Source organism: Nelumbo lutea, chromosome 4 (assembly GCF_056320005.1).
Source record: "Nelumbo lutea isolate HS-2025 chromosome 4, American lotus-T2T, whole genome shotgun sequence".
Classification (NCBI taxonomy): domain Eukaryota; kingdom Viridiplantae; phylum Streptophyta; class Magnoliopsida; order Proteales; family Nelumbonaceae; genus Nelumbo; species Nelumbo lutea.
Window position 1 is genome coordinate 100,730,119 of NC_142687.1, and position 17,870 is coordinate 100,747,988.

The following is a 17,870-nucleotide window of genomic DNA, read 5'->3' on the forward strand; positions in this document are numbered from 1 at the left end:
TCCTATTCCCGGGCCCATAACATTTTGGTATCAGAGCCAAACGTCATGGGCGATCTGGAGTAGCTGATGTCCAGGGTCCACGAATTGGAGCACCGGCTCGTGGAGAACAACGCAGAGGTACGTGAAGTCAAGGACAATGTCCGAGAGCTACGACGCTTGTTGGAGTCGTATTTCTCTAACAAGGAGAAGAGCCCCGAAGCCACTGTTGTCCCCAAGTACAGTAGGTTGGAGTTCCCTTCGTACAACGGCAGCGGAGATCCGCCGGGATGGCTATACCGCTGTGAACAATTCTTTCGCAATCAGCGTACGGAAGACAGAGACAAGGCCAGTCTGGCTGCATTCCATCTAACGGAAGAAGCACAACTCTAGTTCTACCGAGTGGAGCAGGAGGAACCCGGGCTCAACTGGGGCCAATTTAAGTCCTACTGCCTCCTCAGGTTCGGGCCCCCATTAACGAGCAACCCGCTAGGTGAATTGATCAACCTCAAGCAGAAAGGCACCGTGGCTGAATACCAGCGCCAATTTCAGACCCTCCTTGCCAGAGCAGCCTCGGTATGACCGGATCAGCAGGTGGACATGTTCACCACCGGATTAGCTGAACCCCTGAGGGTGGATGTGGAGATGCAACATCCTCCCAACCTGATCACCGCCATGAACCTAGCTCGCGCCTTCGAACGTAAGCTACAGCTCAGCCGCGGGACCTTCATTATGGGTCGACCGACGACATCATGGACACCCCCGAAGTCAACCAGGGTGGCCCCTTCTTCGGCAACCAGCAAGGAACAAAAACTTCACACAAGTATCGTTCCCAAGTCGGCATCAAGCACAGGAAGCAGCATGACGGCACCCCCCATCAAACGTTTATCCAGAGCCGAGATGGCAGATCACCGGGCAAGGGGGCAATGCTTCAACTGCGATGAGCTATATTCGGCGGGGCACAGATGCAAGAAGCTATTCTGCCTTCTGGTGGACGAATAGGAGGAAGACGAGGATGAACCCGCAGCATTAGAACCCGAGATCTCCCTCCATGCAATCACCGGGATAAAGACCTCTCAAACTATGCAATTGTGGGCACAGTTGGTAGGGAAACCAGTACATATCCTCGTAGATTCGAGAAGCACGCACAATTTTGTAAGTGAGCAAGCTGCCCTTCAGCTGAAACTACCCATGGAAATCAGACCGCAACTGCAGGTAGCCGTCGCAAACGGAGAGAGGGTTCACAGCCCCGGAATCTGTAAGAACATCCAAATACAGGTCGAATCCGAACCCTTCTCTGCTGATTTATTTGTGCTACCCTTGGATGAATTTGATATAGTACTTGGAGCTAAATGGTTGATCACCCTAGGCCCTATCCTATGGGATTTCAGTGCCCTAACAATGTCATTCCGTCTGAATGGAAAACAAGTTACTTGGCAGGGAACCAGAGTAAAGGCAAAAAAACCGCAGGTACATACACTTCAAGGCGAAACTATGCACACAGAAAATATGGAAAGACTCCTCACTGTCTTCTCAGATATATTCCAAGAACCCAAGGAACTTCCACCCGCCCGAGCTTGCGACCATCGGATCCCTCTGATAACGGGTTCAAAGCCGGTCGTCGTCCGGCCGTATCATTACCCACATCTACAGAAGGACGAGATAGAGAAGCAGTGTACAGACATGATGAAACAAGGAATCATCCGTCTTAGCCGCTCCCCCTTCTCCTCGCCGGTTTTATTGGTGCCAAAACGAGATGGTACTTGGAGATTTTGTGTGGACTACAGAGAGCTCAATAACAGAACCGTCAAGGATAAATTCCCTATCCCCGTGGTGGACGAGCTGTTGGATGAACTCCATGGAGCCTAGTACTTCTCGAAACTGGACCTCAGATCGGGATATTTTCAAGTCCGGATGGCCCCCGAGGATGTGGAGAAAACAGCCTTCCGAAAGCATCATGGTCACTTTGAATTTCTAGTTATGTCGTTCGGTCTCACCAACACCCCATCCACATTCCAGTCTCTGATGAACGAGGTATTTCAGTCCCACCTTCGTAGATTCATCTTAGTGTTCTTTGAAGACATCCTCGTCTATAGTAAATCATGGATAGAACATGTGCATCAGCTACAGACTGTTTTTGAACTTCTGCGCCAACACAAGCTCTTCCTGAAGCGGTCCAAATGTTCTTTTGGGGAGCGCCAGGTTCTTTATCTGGGACATATAATCAGTGGGCAAGGTGTCACGGTGGATGGTTCCAAAATTCAAGCAATCCAGGAATGGGCCCAAACCTCAATCCGCCAAGGCTCTCTGCGGGTTCCTAGGACTGACAAGGTACTACCGCAAGTTTGTACAAAATTATGGACTATTGGCTGCCCCATTAACCAATATGCTAAAGAAGAATGCCTTCCAGTGGGATGACGCAGCCGACGCCACCTTTGCAAACTTAAGGGATGCCCTCTCCTCCACACCAGTTCTGCAGTTGCTGAATTTTAACCTAGAATTTACGATCGAATGCGATGCATCTGGTGTAGGTATTCAAGCCGTATTGCAGCAGCAAGGACACCCAATTGCCTTCTTTAGTCGCAAACTGGCGGACCGACATCTAAAATTACCCACCTACGAGCGCGAGTTGATTGGGTTAGCTAAAGCAATGCAACACTAGAGGCCATACTTGTGGGGAAGGTCCTTCGTCGTCAAGATTGATCACTACAGCCTCAAGTATCTGTTGGAGCAACGGCTTACCACTCCGCCTCAACAACATTGGGCTAGCAAACTGCTCAGGTTTGATTTCCAGGTAGATTACAAGGTGGGATCCCTAAATCGGGCCGCAGATGCCTTGTCCAGACGTGACGAAGATGCTATGCTCCTTTGTGCGATTTCACGGCCCCGAGTCACCCTGTTAGAAGGCATTAGGAGCACACTGCCCCAATCACCAGAATGGAGGGACCTTGTTCAGAAAATACAGTCCAGAACGACTGACTCGAATCGGTCCGTTCACGACGGGCTGGTGCTATACAAAGGACGAATATACCTCCTAGTCGACTACAGAAGTAGAGGTGAGAAAGGGCTAGTGTGTAAGTTGGACTTGGAGAAGGCATATGATATGGTTGATTGGTCTCTGTTGTTGGAAGTGCTAGAGTCTTGTGGTTTTGGGCAGAGGTGGTGCATGTGGATTAAAGGGTGCATTAGGACTTGCCATTATTCTGTGTTAGTAAATGGCAAGGTGGTGGATCACTTTCCAGCTATGCGGGGTATTAGGCAAGGGGACCCTCTCTCCCCTTTTCTCTTTACCCTAATTGCTGAAATGCTAGGGAGACTTATTGATGTTGGATTGAAGTCTTTGTATGTATGAGTATTCGGCTGATAAGAGTTCTTACTAGCCTATACTTAAGTTTAAGTTGTCCTATACTGGGCCTTTGTTAATGGGCCTAATCCTGTTTAATGTTTTATGTTGTCTGGGTGTCTCATCACTAATCAGGGGCATTCTAGTAACTTCCTATATCATTGTACTACATCATAATATAAATAATAGTACTGTCGACTGAGCAGTGCAGTTCAACATTCCAGCATCTCTTCTTCTTCTCTTTTCTGCTACTTCGGCTACAGTAATTTAGCTTTCATGGTATCAGAGCATTAGCTTCTTCCTGGTTTCAGCCGGCACACACTCTCCTCTTGCTGTCTTTTCATCTTCTCTCTTCCTTTTCTGGGTTGCTGCAGTGAAGACCTAGGGGTGTAAGAGAGTAAAGCAAGTTCGAACCTAGGGTTTCTCTTGGTTGTAGGACTCAAGGGAAGTAAGACCCAGAAGTAGATGTCCTACTAGGTTATTTCCAGCAAATAGTAGCTATTTGGCTACTAAGAGAGGTCTGTGTAGGACAGACCTAGTTGAGGACTGATTTCAGCAGTCCTAGCACTAGCCGAAAGGGGCTTAGCTACTTCTACAGTTGCAGCTTCGGTGCTCCAGCAAGACTCGCAGAGACTTAGCTTCTTCTACAGAGCCACTGTTCACTTGCTACTGTTGCAGCCTCGTACTGTTCACTCGTTACTGTACCCGAACTGTTGCAGTTTTTGGTTCAGCCCAAGTGAAATCTATCTAGTGTTCTACCAGCACTGTGAACACTTCTACCAGCATAGCAATGTGGCAAACAGCTCCAAGTTCAGGGTGGTTATCAGTCCGAAACCCCTCATCACTGCTGTGAGATTACCTAGGGAGCTGCCAGCTCCAGATTGTTCAGCACTGTGAACCCTAGTTGAGGACTGATGTCAGCAGTCCTAGTATTGGCCGCAAGGAAGGGCACTCTCTTTACAGTTGCAGTACTCGAAGTTCAAGTAGAGTCTGCATAGCACCATAGTTGAGAACCCTTAGCTTCAGGTCGGTTACCAGCCCAGAACTCCTTGCTTGCTGTTGTAACTGAACTGTTTCAGAACTGTGACAGTCTCTGCAAGTCTGAAACTGTGTCGAGTGATGTCAGAACCTGCTGTGATCATTTCAGCTAATCAGATCTGCTCCAGAACTGGTTCAGAACCTTCAGAACTGCTTCGGCTAGTCTTAATCAGTGTCACCTACACAGTGGCTGCAGTCAAGATGTCTTTAATACCCAGAGATGTTTCTTCTAGAGATAACAGGCCTGCGGCAAGTGGGAATTTTGTCACCAGCAACAATGATGACAACTCACAAAATACACCAATAGTGTCTTCTTCTCCTATGGGACAGGTTGTAGATTCCTCTGGAACTGGTACTTTGGGCTTCACTGTTAGTGAGGTTGAGGTCCTTAGCAGGGCATTAGCCCGTCTAAGAAATAATTCTTTTGCTTCTACATCTCTTGCTAGATCAGGTACAGCCTCTGCCTTCAGTGCCACTGGCTCTATTGACTCCACTTGTTGGGTTATTGATTCCGGTGCTACTGACCATATGACACATATGTCTTCTCTATTCTCTTCATATCATTTGTTGTCTGGTCAGGATAAGATGAGACTTGCTGACGGGTCTTTCTCCACTATCTCTGGAAAGGGAATTGTTGACCTAAGCAAAGACTTCTCTCTTAAATCAGTTTTACATGTTCCCAGTCTTACCTCAAATCTTTTGTCTGTTTCAAAACTTACCAAAAATTTGAACTATAGCATAACCTTTTTTCCTACTCATTGTGTCTTCCAGGACAGATTGACAAGGAGAACGATTGGGTGCGGTCATGAGTATAGAGGCCTCTACTACCTTGATGCAGACATCAGCTCAGCCTTACAAGCATCTGCTGCTAGTAATCCGGAAAGTGTGAAGTCAATAGCTAAGCTGCATCTTTGGCATGCTAGGCTAGGTCATGTGTCTTTCTCCTCGTTAGAAATGTTGTTTCCCGAATTGTTTAAGGGCATTCCAAGTCAGAGTCTAACCTGTGAAGTATGTCAAATGTCAAAACAATGTAGAACTGTGTATCCAATTTCCAGCAATGAAATTTGTGCTCCTTTTGATTTGGTTCATTCTGATGTCTGGGGCCCTTCACCCATTGTTTCCTTTGATGGCTTCCGGTACTTTATCAATTTTATTGACCACTACTCTCGTTGTACATGGATCTACCTGTTAAAAGGACGAGATGAAGTACCACGGATAACCATGGCATTTTGCAAGATGATTGAAACACAGTTTAATAAGAAGATTAAGCAATTCAGGTCAGATAATGTTGCTGAATACTTTGAAAAATCCTTGAACTTATTCATGGAAGATGCTAGCATACTACATCAGTCATCCTGTGCTTATACTCCTCAGCAGAATGGGGTTGCTGAGCGCAAGAATAGACATCTATTGGAGACAGCTCGAGCCTTACTATTCTAGCACAAAGTCCCCAAGCAATACTGGTCTCAAGCTGTACTTTCTGCATCATATCTGATAAACCGGATGCCATCTAAGGTGTTGGGTATGAAAACCCCTTTCTCTATTTTGTGCCCCACTCTTCCGGACTTTCCCCTTCCTCCTCGGGTCTTTGGCTGTATATGTTTCATACATGTGAAGGATCCAAAGAAGACCAAGCTGGATCCTAAGGCTACAAAGGGAATATTCTTGGGGTACTCTCCTACATAAAAGGGTTACAAGTGTTATGACCCTGTCTCCAAGAGAAAGTATGTCACCAGAGATGTGGTCTTCTTTGAGTCTCAACCCTATTTTCAATCTTCTCAGAATCCTCTTCAGGGGGAGACTAGTGGGATGGAAGAGGATTCTCATTCTCCCTCCTTTTTTGTTCCCCTATCTGCCTCGGGTCTTCCATCATCCTCTCCTCCTACTCCTTGTTGTGACATTCCAGGTCAACCCAGTGAGGCTCCCATTGTGTCGGCTACCTCTCCTGATGCTGCAAATGTTCTTGAAGGCTCCAGTAGGCAACAAAAAGAGATACTTACATACAACGGAAGAAAAAGGGGCCCTCAACCTCATGACAGCAACCAGTTGGACTCGGATCAATCTGTCTCTACAATCCAAGGTAATTTCAACTCTCATACTTCAGATTTGAATCTTCCTATTGATCTCCGTAAGCCTATCCACTCTTGCACCACCCGGCACCCCATTGTTGATTTTGTTTCTTACTCACATTTATCTCTGACCTATCACTCCTTTGTGTCTGCTCTTTCCTCTATGCCTGTTCCTTCTAGGTACTCAGAGGCTGTGTCTGATCCAAGGTGGAAAGAAGCTATGAATGAAGAGATGAAAGCCCTAATGAAAGCAAGAACTTGGGAATTAGTGGATCTGCCAGAGGGGAAGACCACTGTTGGGTGCAAGTGGGTGTTTACTGTAAAGCACAGGGAGGACGGGTCCATTGAAAGGTACAAGGCCAGACTTGTGGCAAAGGGGTTTACTCATAAAGAAGGGATTGACTACAAAGAAACCTTTGCCCCAGTAGCAAAGCTCAACACAATTCGGGTTCTATTGTCACTAGCAGCAAATTTTTCATGGGAACTTCATCAGCTGGATGTGAAGAATGCCTTCTTAAATGGTGACCTTCATGAAGAAGTATTTATGGAACCTCCACCAGGCTATGACTTTAGTAGAAAGGTGTGCAAACTGAGAAAAGCATTATATGGGTTGAAGCAATCTCCCCGTGCATGGTTTGAGAGGCTCTGTAGGGCCATGAAGAAAGTGGGGTACACTCAGAGTGGTGCAGACCATACCTTGTTCATAAGGAGACAGGATAGCAAACTTACTGCACTCATTGTTTATGTGGATGATATGGTAATTACCGGAATGACTTGGAAGAGATAAAAAGACTGAAGGAGTTTCTAGCTTCTGAATTTGAGATCAAAGAGTTGGGTCATTTGAGATATTTTCTTGGGATTGAAGTTGCCAAGTCAAGAGAGGGAATCTACATATGTCAGCGGAAGTATGTTCTTGACCTCCTAGAGGAAACAGGCATGACGGGATGCAGGCCAGCAGATACTCCAATGGAACAGAATCATGGCCTGCAGAAATCAGTAGGAGATGACTACTGTGATAAAGAGAGATACCAAAAATTGGTAGGGAAGCTGATATACTTATCCCTCACTCGGCCAGATATTGCTTATGTTGTGCATGTTGTCAGCCAATTTATGCACTCTCCAAAGATTCCTCATATGAAAGCAGTTGAAAGGATTCTCAGGTACTTGAAGACTTGCCCAGGGAAGGGAATTCTCTTCAGGAAAAACAATAGAATTGAAATTGAAGCCTACACTGATGCAGATTGGGCAGGGTCTGTTGGAGACAGGAAGTCAACCTCGGGTTACTGTACATTTGTAGGAGGAAACCTGGTCACATGGCACAGTAAGAAGCAGAATGTAGTGGCAAGATCAAGTGTAGAAGCAGAGTATCGAGCTGTGGCCCACGGGGTTGCTGAACTCTTATGGCTCAGAACTCCTCTTAATGAACTTGGCATTAAGGCTGAAGGTCCTCCCAGGCTGTATTGTGACAATAAAGTTGCCATCAACATTGCCAACAATCCCGTGTAGCATGACAGGACAAAACATATTGAGATTGATCGGCACTTTGTTAGAGAAAGAATTGTCTCGGGTGAACTCTATGTGCCTTATACTCCATCTGAGATGCAAATTGCAGATGTACTGACTAAAGGGCTGGCAGTAGCAAAGTTTAGGGACATGCTTGGCAAGCTAAACATGATTGATATCCATGCTTAGCTTGAGGGGGAGTGTTGGATTGAAGTCTTTGTATGTATGAATATTCGGCTGATTAGAGTTCTTATTAGCCTATACTTAAGTTTAAGTTGTCCTGTACTAGGCCTTTGTTAATGGGACTAATCCTGTTTAATGTTTTAAGTTGTCTAGGTGTCCCATACTAATCAGGGGCATTCTAGTAACTTCTTGTATCATTGTACTACATCATAATATAAATAATAGTACTATCGACTGAGCAGTGCAGTTCGACATTCCAGCATCTCTTCTTCTTCTCTTTTCTGCTACTTCGGCTACAGTAATTTAGCTTTCAATTGAGAGGGAAGACTCCAGAAATCTGATAAGTGGTTGGAGAGTGGGGAGGGATAGGGTTCCGGTCACTCATCTACAATTTGCAGATGACACAATTCTGTTTTGTGATGGAGAGGAGATTAGTTGGGTGTGCAATATGAAGATGGCAATTAAGGTTTTTGAACAAATGACCAACCTCAAGGTAAATCTGGGTAAGAGTTGTGTGATTGGTATCAATATGAGTGAGGGAGAGGTGGAGGAAAGAGCTTGAGTGTTAGGATGTGAGATAGCACATTGGCCACTAAAGTACTTAGGGCTTCCTTTGGGAGACAATCCCAGAAAAATGAGCTTTCGGAATCCGGTGATTGACAGGCTCACTAAAAGGCTAGCTTCCTGGAAGAAGAACTACTTGTCTCTGGGGGGCAGGATAACACTGATCAAGTCAACTTTGGCAAACCTTCTAGTATATTTCTTGTTGGTGTTAGAATCACAAAAGGAGTTTGTAGGGAGTTGGAAAAATTAATGAGGGACTTTTTATGGGAACCTAGGGAGGAGAGAAAGGACCATAGAGTTAGGTGGGATCTAATTACAAGACCTAAAAGTGAAGGGGGACTGGGGCTGGGAAATCTGCGGAAGAAGAATGAAGCTCTTTTAGGGAAATGGTTATGGAGATGGTCCAAAGAAAAAGAAAATTTGTGGGCTAAAATAATCCTAAGTATTCATGGGCAAGAGGCAGATGGCTGGGATCCGGGACTATCATCTAGGGCTTCAAGAGCCTCCCCTTGGAAGTCGATTCATGTTGTCCTGCAGTCTTTTATTCCATTTATCAAGTATGGTCTTTGTTCTGGTTTGTCTGTACTTTTTTGGGAACACACTTGGGTGGGGGATTTTCCCTTGAAAGAGCAGTTTCCCTCTTTGGATGAAGTAGTCCTTGAACCTTCCATTGTGGACTCCGGGGTGTGGTCTCTTGTTCCCTCAGGTATCTTCTCCTGCTCCTCCTTCTTCAAAGCATTGACACAGTCTAGTCCGGTACCTGGGCTTCCTTTTCCAGTTCGGGAAGTTTGGGGTAGCCCCATCCCTCCTAGGGTAAGTGCTTTTTGCTGGGAAGCAATCCTAGAAAAGTGTAACACTTGTGACCTACTTCAAAAGAAAAGGCTTAATTGGTGTTTATCCCCACACTGGTGCATCTTATGTAAGAAGAATGGTGAAAGGTACTATCACTTGCTTGTCTCTTGCCCTTTTGTTTCAGATATTTGGTGTTGGTTCCTTTCTTTATTTGGTTGCAAGTGGCCCTCCCCTTCAAGTGTGCAAAGCTTGTTTAGCTCCACTCCAGTGAGGGGTCTAAAGAAGAGGTAAAATTTTGTGGAGATGCGCTAGAGTTGTTGTTTGCTGGACGGTCTAGGAAGAAAGAAATCAAAGATTATTTCATGAAAAAGAGAAAAGCGGGGAAGCCCTCATAAAACTTGTATATGTCAGGGTGGCTCATTGGGTCAAGTCTTTGAAGCTTTTTGAAGCCTATTCAGTAGTAGACATCATTAGAAGCTGGGAAGAAGTGGCTCAGTCAGCTCCTATGTCTAGTGATATCAGACCTATGTGGACTCCACCAGACTTGGGTTTCATCAAATTGAACTTTGATAGTAGTAGTGAAGGAAATCCAGGCCCTTCAGGCATAGGTGGTATGGTATTTTCAGGAACGAAGAAGGGCAAATTATTGCTATGTTCTCATGACCTATAGGCTGGGGGGATTCTCTGAGAGCTGAAATCCTAGCAGTTGTAGAAGGAGTCAAAAGGGCTAAGCAGTTGAATATTAGCAAATTGCTGGTGGAAGGTGACTCCCAACTGACTGTTAGATGGTTGCAGATGGAAGAGTACAGCATGTGGAAGTTCTCAAATGAAAAAAAAAAAAGAAAATCAAGCAACTAACACAGAACATGACCATAAGGTTTCAATGGGCTAAGAGGAGTACCAACTCCATGGCCGACTCCTTGGCTAAACAGGGGGTGGGAAGATCTAATTTGTTTTGGGCTATTCTGTAATATGTTTTTTCGGGTTTGAAAGGGAGGGTTAAGACATTTTACCCCTCATTCCTGGTTGTATCTTACTTATCTCTTTTAATAAAAGTGCTGTTATTGATCAAAAAAAAAAAAAACGCCAGGAAAGGAGAAACCAAGAGTGGGGGCATTGACAATAAGACACTGGTTGACAAAAAAATGCTAATAAAGATATTTTTTGAAAAAAAAAGGTAATATAAATTTTATTTAAAATGGTAAGACTTAGATCATCTAGATACATAGAACACCAATACAGTGATTAACCCATAACCTTACATATTGTCTTATTATTATGCATCATTCCAGGATGTAAAAGAAAGCATATAAGAGTAAATTGACCACTGGTACCTCATTTCAGGTGGTTTAACGGGCCTTCTTAGTACAAAGAAATAGACATGCATACCACAAGCCAAGGGAATATATAGGCAAGGGACAGACAGAGCTAGACTACCAAGAGTGGGGGCTAAGCAAATGCAGATTGGTTACAACAAATACAACTAAGAACAGAACATCAACAGAAATAATATAATGGAAATGCACATCAAAAGATTCCTTCTTCAAGACCAAAGTATCAATTCTGCACACCACTCATTTTCAGATTTCATTACCTGCCTTTCCTTTATCAAAAAGTCTTCTATTTATTTCCTCCCAAATTAACCAAATGACTGCAACAGGAAAAATGTCCATATCATTTATTTCCTGAATGCATGGGCATATCATTTCAGCTTAAAGGAGTTAAGAAAAGATGACCATATCTAATAGGGGGTTGGGCAGTGCAAGAACAGGTGCTCAACTCTCTTCAACTCAGCATAGAAGAACTTGCATCCTGGGTTGGATATGATTACATCCTTGCCCAAAAGCTTGCCTTTGGTGAGTCATTTCACCACACCGTAGTCCACAACATAAAAGCAGCTCTAGATGGTGCCAAATAACCCAAATCCGGTTTATTGACACCTATATTCTTATCTTATATCAATGGATCAGATATTGGATTAATTCAACCCAATCCAATATAAATTTATTACGGATGAACCAGGTCCAATCCAATCTAATAAATATTTTGGACTGGATTGGTTCAATCCGCCCACATTGATTTTGGACTGGACAATTGGAGTCTTCACTGATACTTATAATGAACCCAACAGAACAGTCGGAGTCTTCACCTGTGGTTTTTTGTATGTAAATAAAAGTGATAATAGCTTGACACACCGTGTACCCTTTTGTGAGGGAAATCAAAATCTATGGTAAAATTGCAGCAAGCACCTCTTCACTGATACTTATAATGAACCCAACAGAACAGTTGGAATCTTCACCTGTGGTTTTTTGTATGCAAATAGATGTGATGATAGCTTGGCACACAATGTTCTAAATATGGCTAGACAAAGGAGCTTTTTAAGTGTAAGGATTACAATATTGATATGTCCGATATCCTCAAGTGAATATATTAATTATATGATTGATATTCCTTATTTTTTATTTCTTATATTTTTAATTTTATAGGTATAAAAAGGGACCTTCACTTTGAATCTTATTCAATGTCATGAAAACTGGATTCAAAAAAAAAAAACAGATGCCTATGATCAAATGAACATGTAAAAAAATACCAAAAGACAGCTACAAAACCATCACCTAATACTAAAATACTAACCATCACCAAAACCCAACTCCTAAAACACATAATATACAAAATGCAAGAAACAAAACCATCACTGAAAGGCAGTTTCTAAAACCCAAAATATACAAAATGCAGGAAACTCCAGCTACCTTCAAAATTATATAAAACATAAGAAAGCACTATACTTACAACCTAAAGATGCAAAGGCTGTCTGGACAGGAGGAAACAACTAAAAAACCTGCAAGCACAAAATCATCATCAAATGGACATGTATACTAAATCATAAAATATAAAAGACAAGAAGACAAGACAAACAACAGAATCCCTGGAGGGGCTTTATACCTACAAATGTAAAGGCTGCCAAGTCAAGACCAACAACAAAAATTCCTGGAGGGAGTAGAGCTGAAACCAAGAAAACATGCAAGGATTAAATGATGCAAGGATGAATAAAGAAAAAGAGGAAGGTGAATGGAAAATAAAGAAAGATGAGATTTGTTACCCGAAAAGGTGAAGAGGAGGAAACAAGCAAGGAGATGAGGAGGAAGGCGAGCAACGAGAAAGGAAATTTGTAATGGGAATGAGAAGTGAGGGGGTAAATGTATAGGGGGAAGAAAGAAGAAACCAAAGCAATGATTAGTCATTGCATTGGGGGTGGGTTCAGAGCCTCTAAACCATGGATTGGGCAATTTTTATTCAAAAAAATTGTCTAAAATCCACCAAGATTTATTTGCAGATCAAAATACTTTCAACTCAATTGTTGAGTGGTCAGCTAAGATAAGATAGCTGCAACACTCAACAAAATGACTGCAGCAGTTAACTCTTCAGTTCTCAAGAACGCTCAAAGGAGTGAACTCTCTCAAACAAAACAGCACAACGAACCCTGAGCAACCACTTGGATTAACACGAATGCCATGTGGAGCAAGAACCTCAAACGGCTAGAAATCTGGGATCTGAGATCTGAGAAAGAGAAGGGGAAGATAAAACAAATCAGAAATCTGGAATGACGAAACAGAGAAATAGAGAATGAAGACACATAGAAATCTGGAACAAATCTCTTAAACCTCTACAGACCGAAGAAACAGAGAAACAGAGAAGAACCAAAATGAAGAGATCTTGAACAAATCTGGAATGACAAAACGAAGAAACAGAGAAGAAGCGAAGAAATCTACAATGTCCAAAATGAAGAAAGAGAGAAGAAAAGGAGAAGAGGAAGACGGGGAAGATGAGGGTTTCAAAGCTTCGAAACTGCCTGTTACACTTCTGCTAGCCACTCCAAACCAGAATGAAGAAGGAGAAGAGGATGGAGAAGACGATATATATATATCAAAGATTTCATGCCTTACAAATATAATAAAATGCTACCAGCAGCCTACCGCTGGCCAACCCAACATATCTTTCAATATATGCAATGGGAGATTTCGTGATATTAAATCAGATATAACTTCAGTAACAGAATCAAATTGTCTGCCTAAGAACTGAAAACCCCAAGGAGAGGCACTATTAAACTAAAATACTCATTTTGTGTGTTCATATACTAATTTGTTTTTATTATTTTCTTATTTGTTAGGATTTTATCAATACAAACATTGCTAAATGCCTACTACTAGTACTACTTTTTCTTTTCTTCTTTTCCTATAACAAAAATAAGGGTTCAGACCCTATATTTTTTTAATTTTCTTTTCCTTCTTTTTTTTCTTCTCATGAATATCTTGATTTTCTATACTTTAACATGAACTCTATACTTTTCTTATGAAAATTATGAATAATTATTAAGGAAATATGGCTATGGTACCTAGGGAACTACCCTAGGATCTATATTTTCTATATAAAAAAGTCCATCGCCTAGGTGACGCCTGCGCGCCCACCTAGGCGCCTAGGTGACAAGGCACCCCCTGACGCCCAGCCTCGCCTTGGTGCCTTGAAAACTATGCCAATGTGCAACTAAGAGAGAGAGAGAGAGAGAGAGAGAGAGGAGAGAGACGGAGAGGGTGGGAAGAAGAAATGGGAAGAGGAAAAGGCATGGAGGAAAAGTCAGCCTGCGCCAGATATGTAGCGGCAATCAATTGATCTTTAGCGGCAGTTTAATCGACTACCGCTAAAGATCAATATTTCTAGCAGCAGTCGCCGAATAGCCAGTTCAAAAACTATGCTAGAAATCTAATTTTTTGTAGTGACATTAGGTTACCAGATCAATTTTATAACCTATAAAATGGTAGGATCTAAACTGACATGGGATTCTTTCCAGAGATGATAATACAAGCTTTTAACTGAGAATTTGCCACTCTTTGAAAGCAGCCAAATGAACTTATCTGAGTGATGATGCTGAAAGATAAAAAGTGTTCAATATGAGACTAACCTCCGAAGAATTAAAAGTTTGAAACAGTTTCTCAAGATCCCACTGACCATCTGGGGTGAACAGGTCCCAAAGAGTTATATTTTTCTCTCTACGAGTAGGTGAACCCATTGGGGCACAAAAAGTCTTTCCAATAGTAATCCAAGGAGAATTCCACACCTTCAACGTGGATGATGCAGTACATTGAATTCCAATTTTAGAACAGAACTCCCTTAGATTTGCACTAAAGCTTTTCTAGATTGGGGAAGCCAAAGCTGGAGTTTTCGAAGGAAACAACTCATTGTTCAAGAAATATTTGCTTTTCAACACTTGGACCCAAAGAGATTGAGGTTCATTAAGAAAACGCCACGCTAATTTCGCTAAAAGGGCCTTATTAAGTAAACTAGATTGTCTAAATCCAAGCCCACCTTCTCATTTTGGGGATGCCAATTTATCCCAACTAGCCCATCTAAGGCTCTTTTGATTTTTTTTAACCTTTCCACCAGAAAGCTGCCTGAATCCTATTAATTTCATTTAGGGTGGATTTAGGAAACTGAGTAATGCTCATACAATACACAGGTACAGATTGCAAAGAAGATTGAATTAAAACCCATCGTCCCGCATAAGAAAGGCATGCAGCTTTCCAACGAGATAGTCTCCCTTTCAATTTATCCAGGATAAATTCCAACAATTCTTTCTTTTCTTCCATAATAGTGGAACTCCAAGATATTTACACTCCTTCATGAGAGATGACATCCGTAATTGCTTTGGTAGCATTTTTTTTTTTACCTTTGATAGGGGTGTTACCGCTAAACCACAATCCTGATTTGCTAGAATTAACCATTAAACCAGAAAAACGATGAAAGACATTTAATAAGTCACTTAAATCAGCAGCCTCATCTCGGGTAGCTCTAGCAAAAACTAAAACATATACAAGAAGCAGATGAGAAATAGGAGCATGTGGAGACACTTTAGTTCCAAGCAGCTTACCTTCATTATTAGCCTTATCCATCGACCTAGAAAAACCCTCCATTGCCAAGACAAACAGATAGGGTGAAAGAGGATCACCCTGTCTAATCCCTCTAGAAGGGCTAAACCTACCTTCTGCATAACCATACAAGGATAGAAAATAAAACTGAAGTAATACAAGCTGATATCATATCACACCAATCCTGGCAAAAACTTAAACTCTTTAAGAATCCATAACAGATAATCCCACTCCAAAGAATCATAGGCTTTAGAAACATCAAGCTTGACAATCATAGCCCCTCCTCGTTTTTTGTGTTTGGCAAAATGCACTATTTCCTGAGCTATAACAGTATTATTATCCCAAATCTGTCGTTGAGGGACAAAAGCTGATTTAAAGGGAGAGAGTTATTTTCCTAGCAATTGTTTCAATGGATTAGCTAGGACCTTAGTGATGACTTTATATAAAACAATTACATAGACTAATTGGGGGACAATCCTGATCTCTATGAGCCTCCTGAGACTTAGTAACAAGAGTGGTAATCATGTGGTTGATTCTTCCTACAATTTTTTTTATTTCGGAAAAATTCAGAGACAAATTCATAAATGTCCTCCCCATCTCATCCCAAAAATTTTGGTAGACTATAGCTGGAATACCATCTGGTCCTGGAGCCTTCAGCGCCCCAATAGAGAAAACAGCCTGTTTAACTTCTTCTAAAGGAGGGCCAATTAAAAAACAATTATCTTGGTCTGATATGATTGGATCAAACAGATGAAGAAAGTCAATTGATTCATCTCTAGAATAAGTAAATAGATTTTTAAAATGTTCCACAAAGAGATTAGAGATTTCCTCATGAGTATGAACCCAATTACTTTCTGTATCCTTTACCCAAGCTATAGCATTTCTAGCCCTTTGGAAGAGAGTAACTGGACCAGCAAGTGAAGACATGATGAGGACTAACATCTTTGAGACTCCTAAAATCTTCATTGATAACAATTTTACCATAATACATGTTTGCACTTGGCCCAATTACACATCATTTTACTTAAATATGGATAACCAACACATCTCGATTACTATGGTTTTGTAAAAAATGAAATGAGGTTAATCAATATATAACTCTGCTAATTTAATAGAAACACAATGTGAACATAATGAATATGGCAAATGTTTGAGGTTCCCACCACTATATTGAGACACAAGCAATGGCACACTTTTATGTTGGCGTCATGAGTAATGACATAACCACAAATACAAGGTCAACTAGTGCCACTGATCTTGTTGGTTTTTCTACCCTTTGCATCTGCTCTATCTTTTCTTTGATTCCAACCACTTCATTCCACTTCACCTCATCTAGCCAATCACCATGATTTTTCTACCCTTTGCATCAATTTCTTCATTGAGCTTTTTCATCATTCTAACATTTTTGTGTTGAATCAACTATACATAGGGCCTGCAAAAATATACACACAAATGTTTATTTTCAATAGACTTTTCTATGTTGAATCAACTATACACAGGGCCTCTAGAAATATGCACATAAATGTATACACAGGTCCTGCACCCAAACCAATTGATTTTTACCCAGTCTATGTTTTTCAACTTGCATGCCACGTTTCCTATAAAAACTGCAATATCTTCTTAGATCATTGAAAATCATCTTGTCTAATATATAATCAACACTATCTAACCCATAACAAGTGATGGTAATTTAACAATGTCTAACTATTTCTTAAATCAACCATCAAACAGGTGGTGAGCAATATTCTATGTTCCCCCATCAAAACCAATCTAATAATCATAGATAATATATAGGCTCAAGTACCAATAAACCCATTTTCAAAAAAAAAAGTATCAATAAACCCAATGAAAGGTTGAATATTTGTTTCAATTATCTTAGGCAGTTGGATCCCTAATGAAACAAATGGTAAGCAATATTCTTAACATTTCCTAATCACATCAATAAAAGAAACATTGAGGCATGTATAGATATTGTGTTTTAAATATCATTTGTAAAATAGGTATGGAAAAATGAGGAACTGGAGTGTTTAGAGGAGTTGATCAGACAGTCCATAGTCTCTTTGAAATTTAGAAGAGCCTCAGATGGAAAAGAGTGGGCCCTAACAAATGTGTATGGTTCCAACTCTTGTAGAGACAGGCCTCTATTCTGGGAAAAGTTATTTGCTATCTGGGATTTATGGGCAGGCCCTTGGTGCATAGGGGGAGATTTCAATGTTATCAGATTCCCAAGAGAAACAAATAATCCTAACCAAGGGGTCACTACTAGTATGAGAAATTTTAATGCTTTAGTGGAGACCCTTGAGCTAAAAGAGCTTCCATTGTTGCAAGCAGACTTTACGTGGCCAAATTTCCAAAGAGTGACTTCGGATCACTATCCCATTGGCCTTGAGAAAGAACGTTTTGGAGGAGGTCCATCACCATTCAGATTTGAAAATACGTGGTTTGAAGACCCCTCATTCAAGGAAAGATTGAAGTTTTGGT

General features: G+C 41.7%; 1 protein-coding gene across 31 annotated transcripts in view; it reads right to left on the reverse strand.

Moving 5' to 3' along the window:
• LOC148862210 (uncharacterized) overlaps window positions 1-17,870 on the reverse strand; it is an 80,490-nt gene that overhangs the window by 33,877 nt on the left and 28,743 nt on the right. For 20 of the 31 annotated variants that reach the window (XM_088984266.1, XM_088984262.1, XM_088984260.1 and 17 more), the window contains 3 exons: window positions 16,553-16,821; window positions 12,412-12,471; window positions 12,259-12,307 (listed from right to left, as the gene is read on the reverse strand). The gene's annotated coding sequence lies outside the window, so the exon portion shown is untranslated. Of the gene's footprint in view, window positions 1-12,258; window positions 12,308-12,411; window positions 12,472-12,568; window positions 16,822-17,870 lie in introns of all 31 variants that reach the window. The other 11 variants (XM_088984263.1, XM_088984259.1, XM_088984256.1 and 8 more) reach the window with 6 other exon arrangements.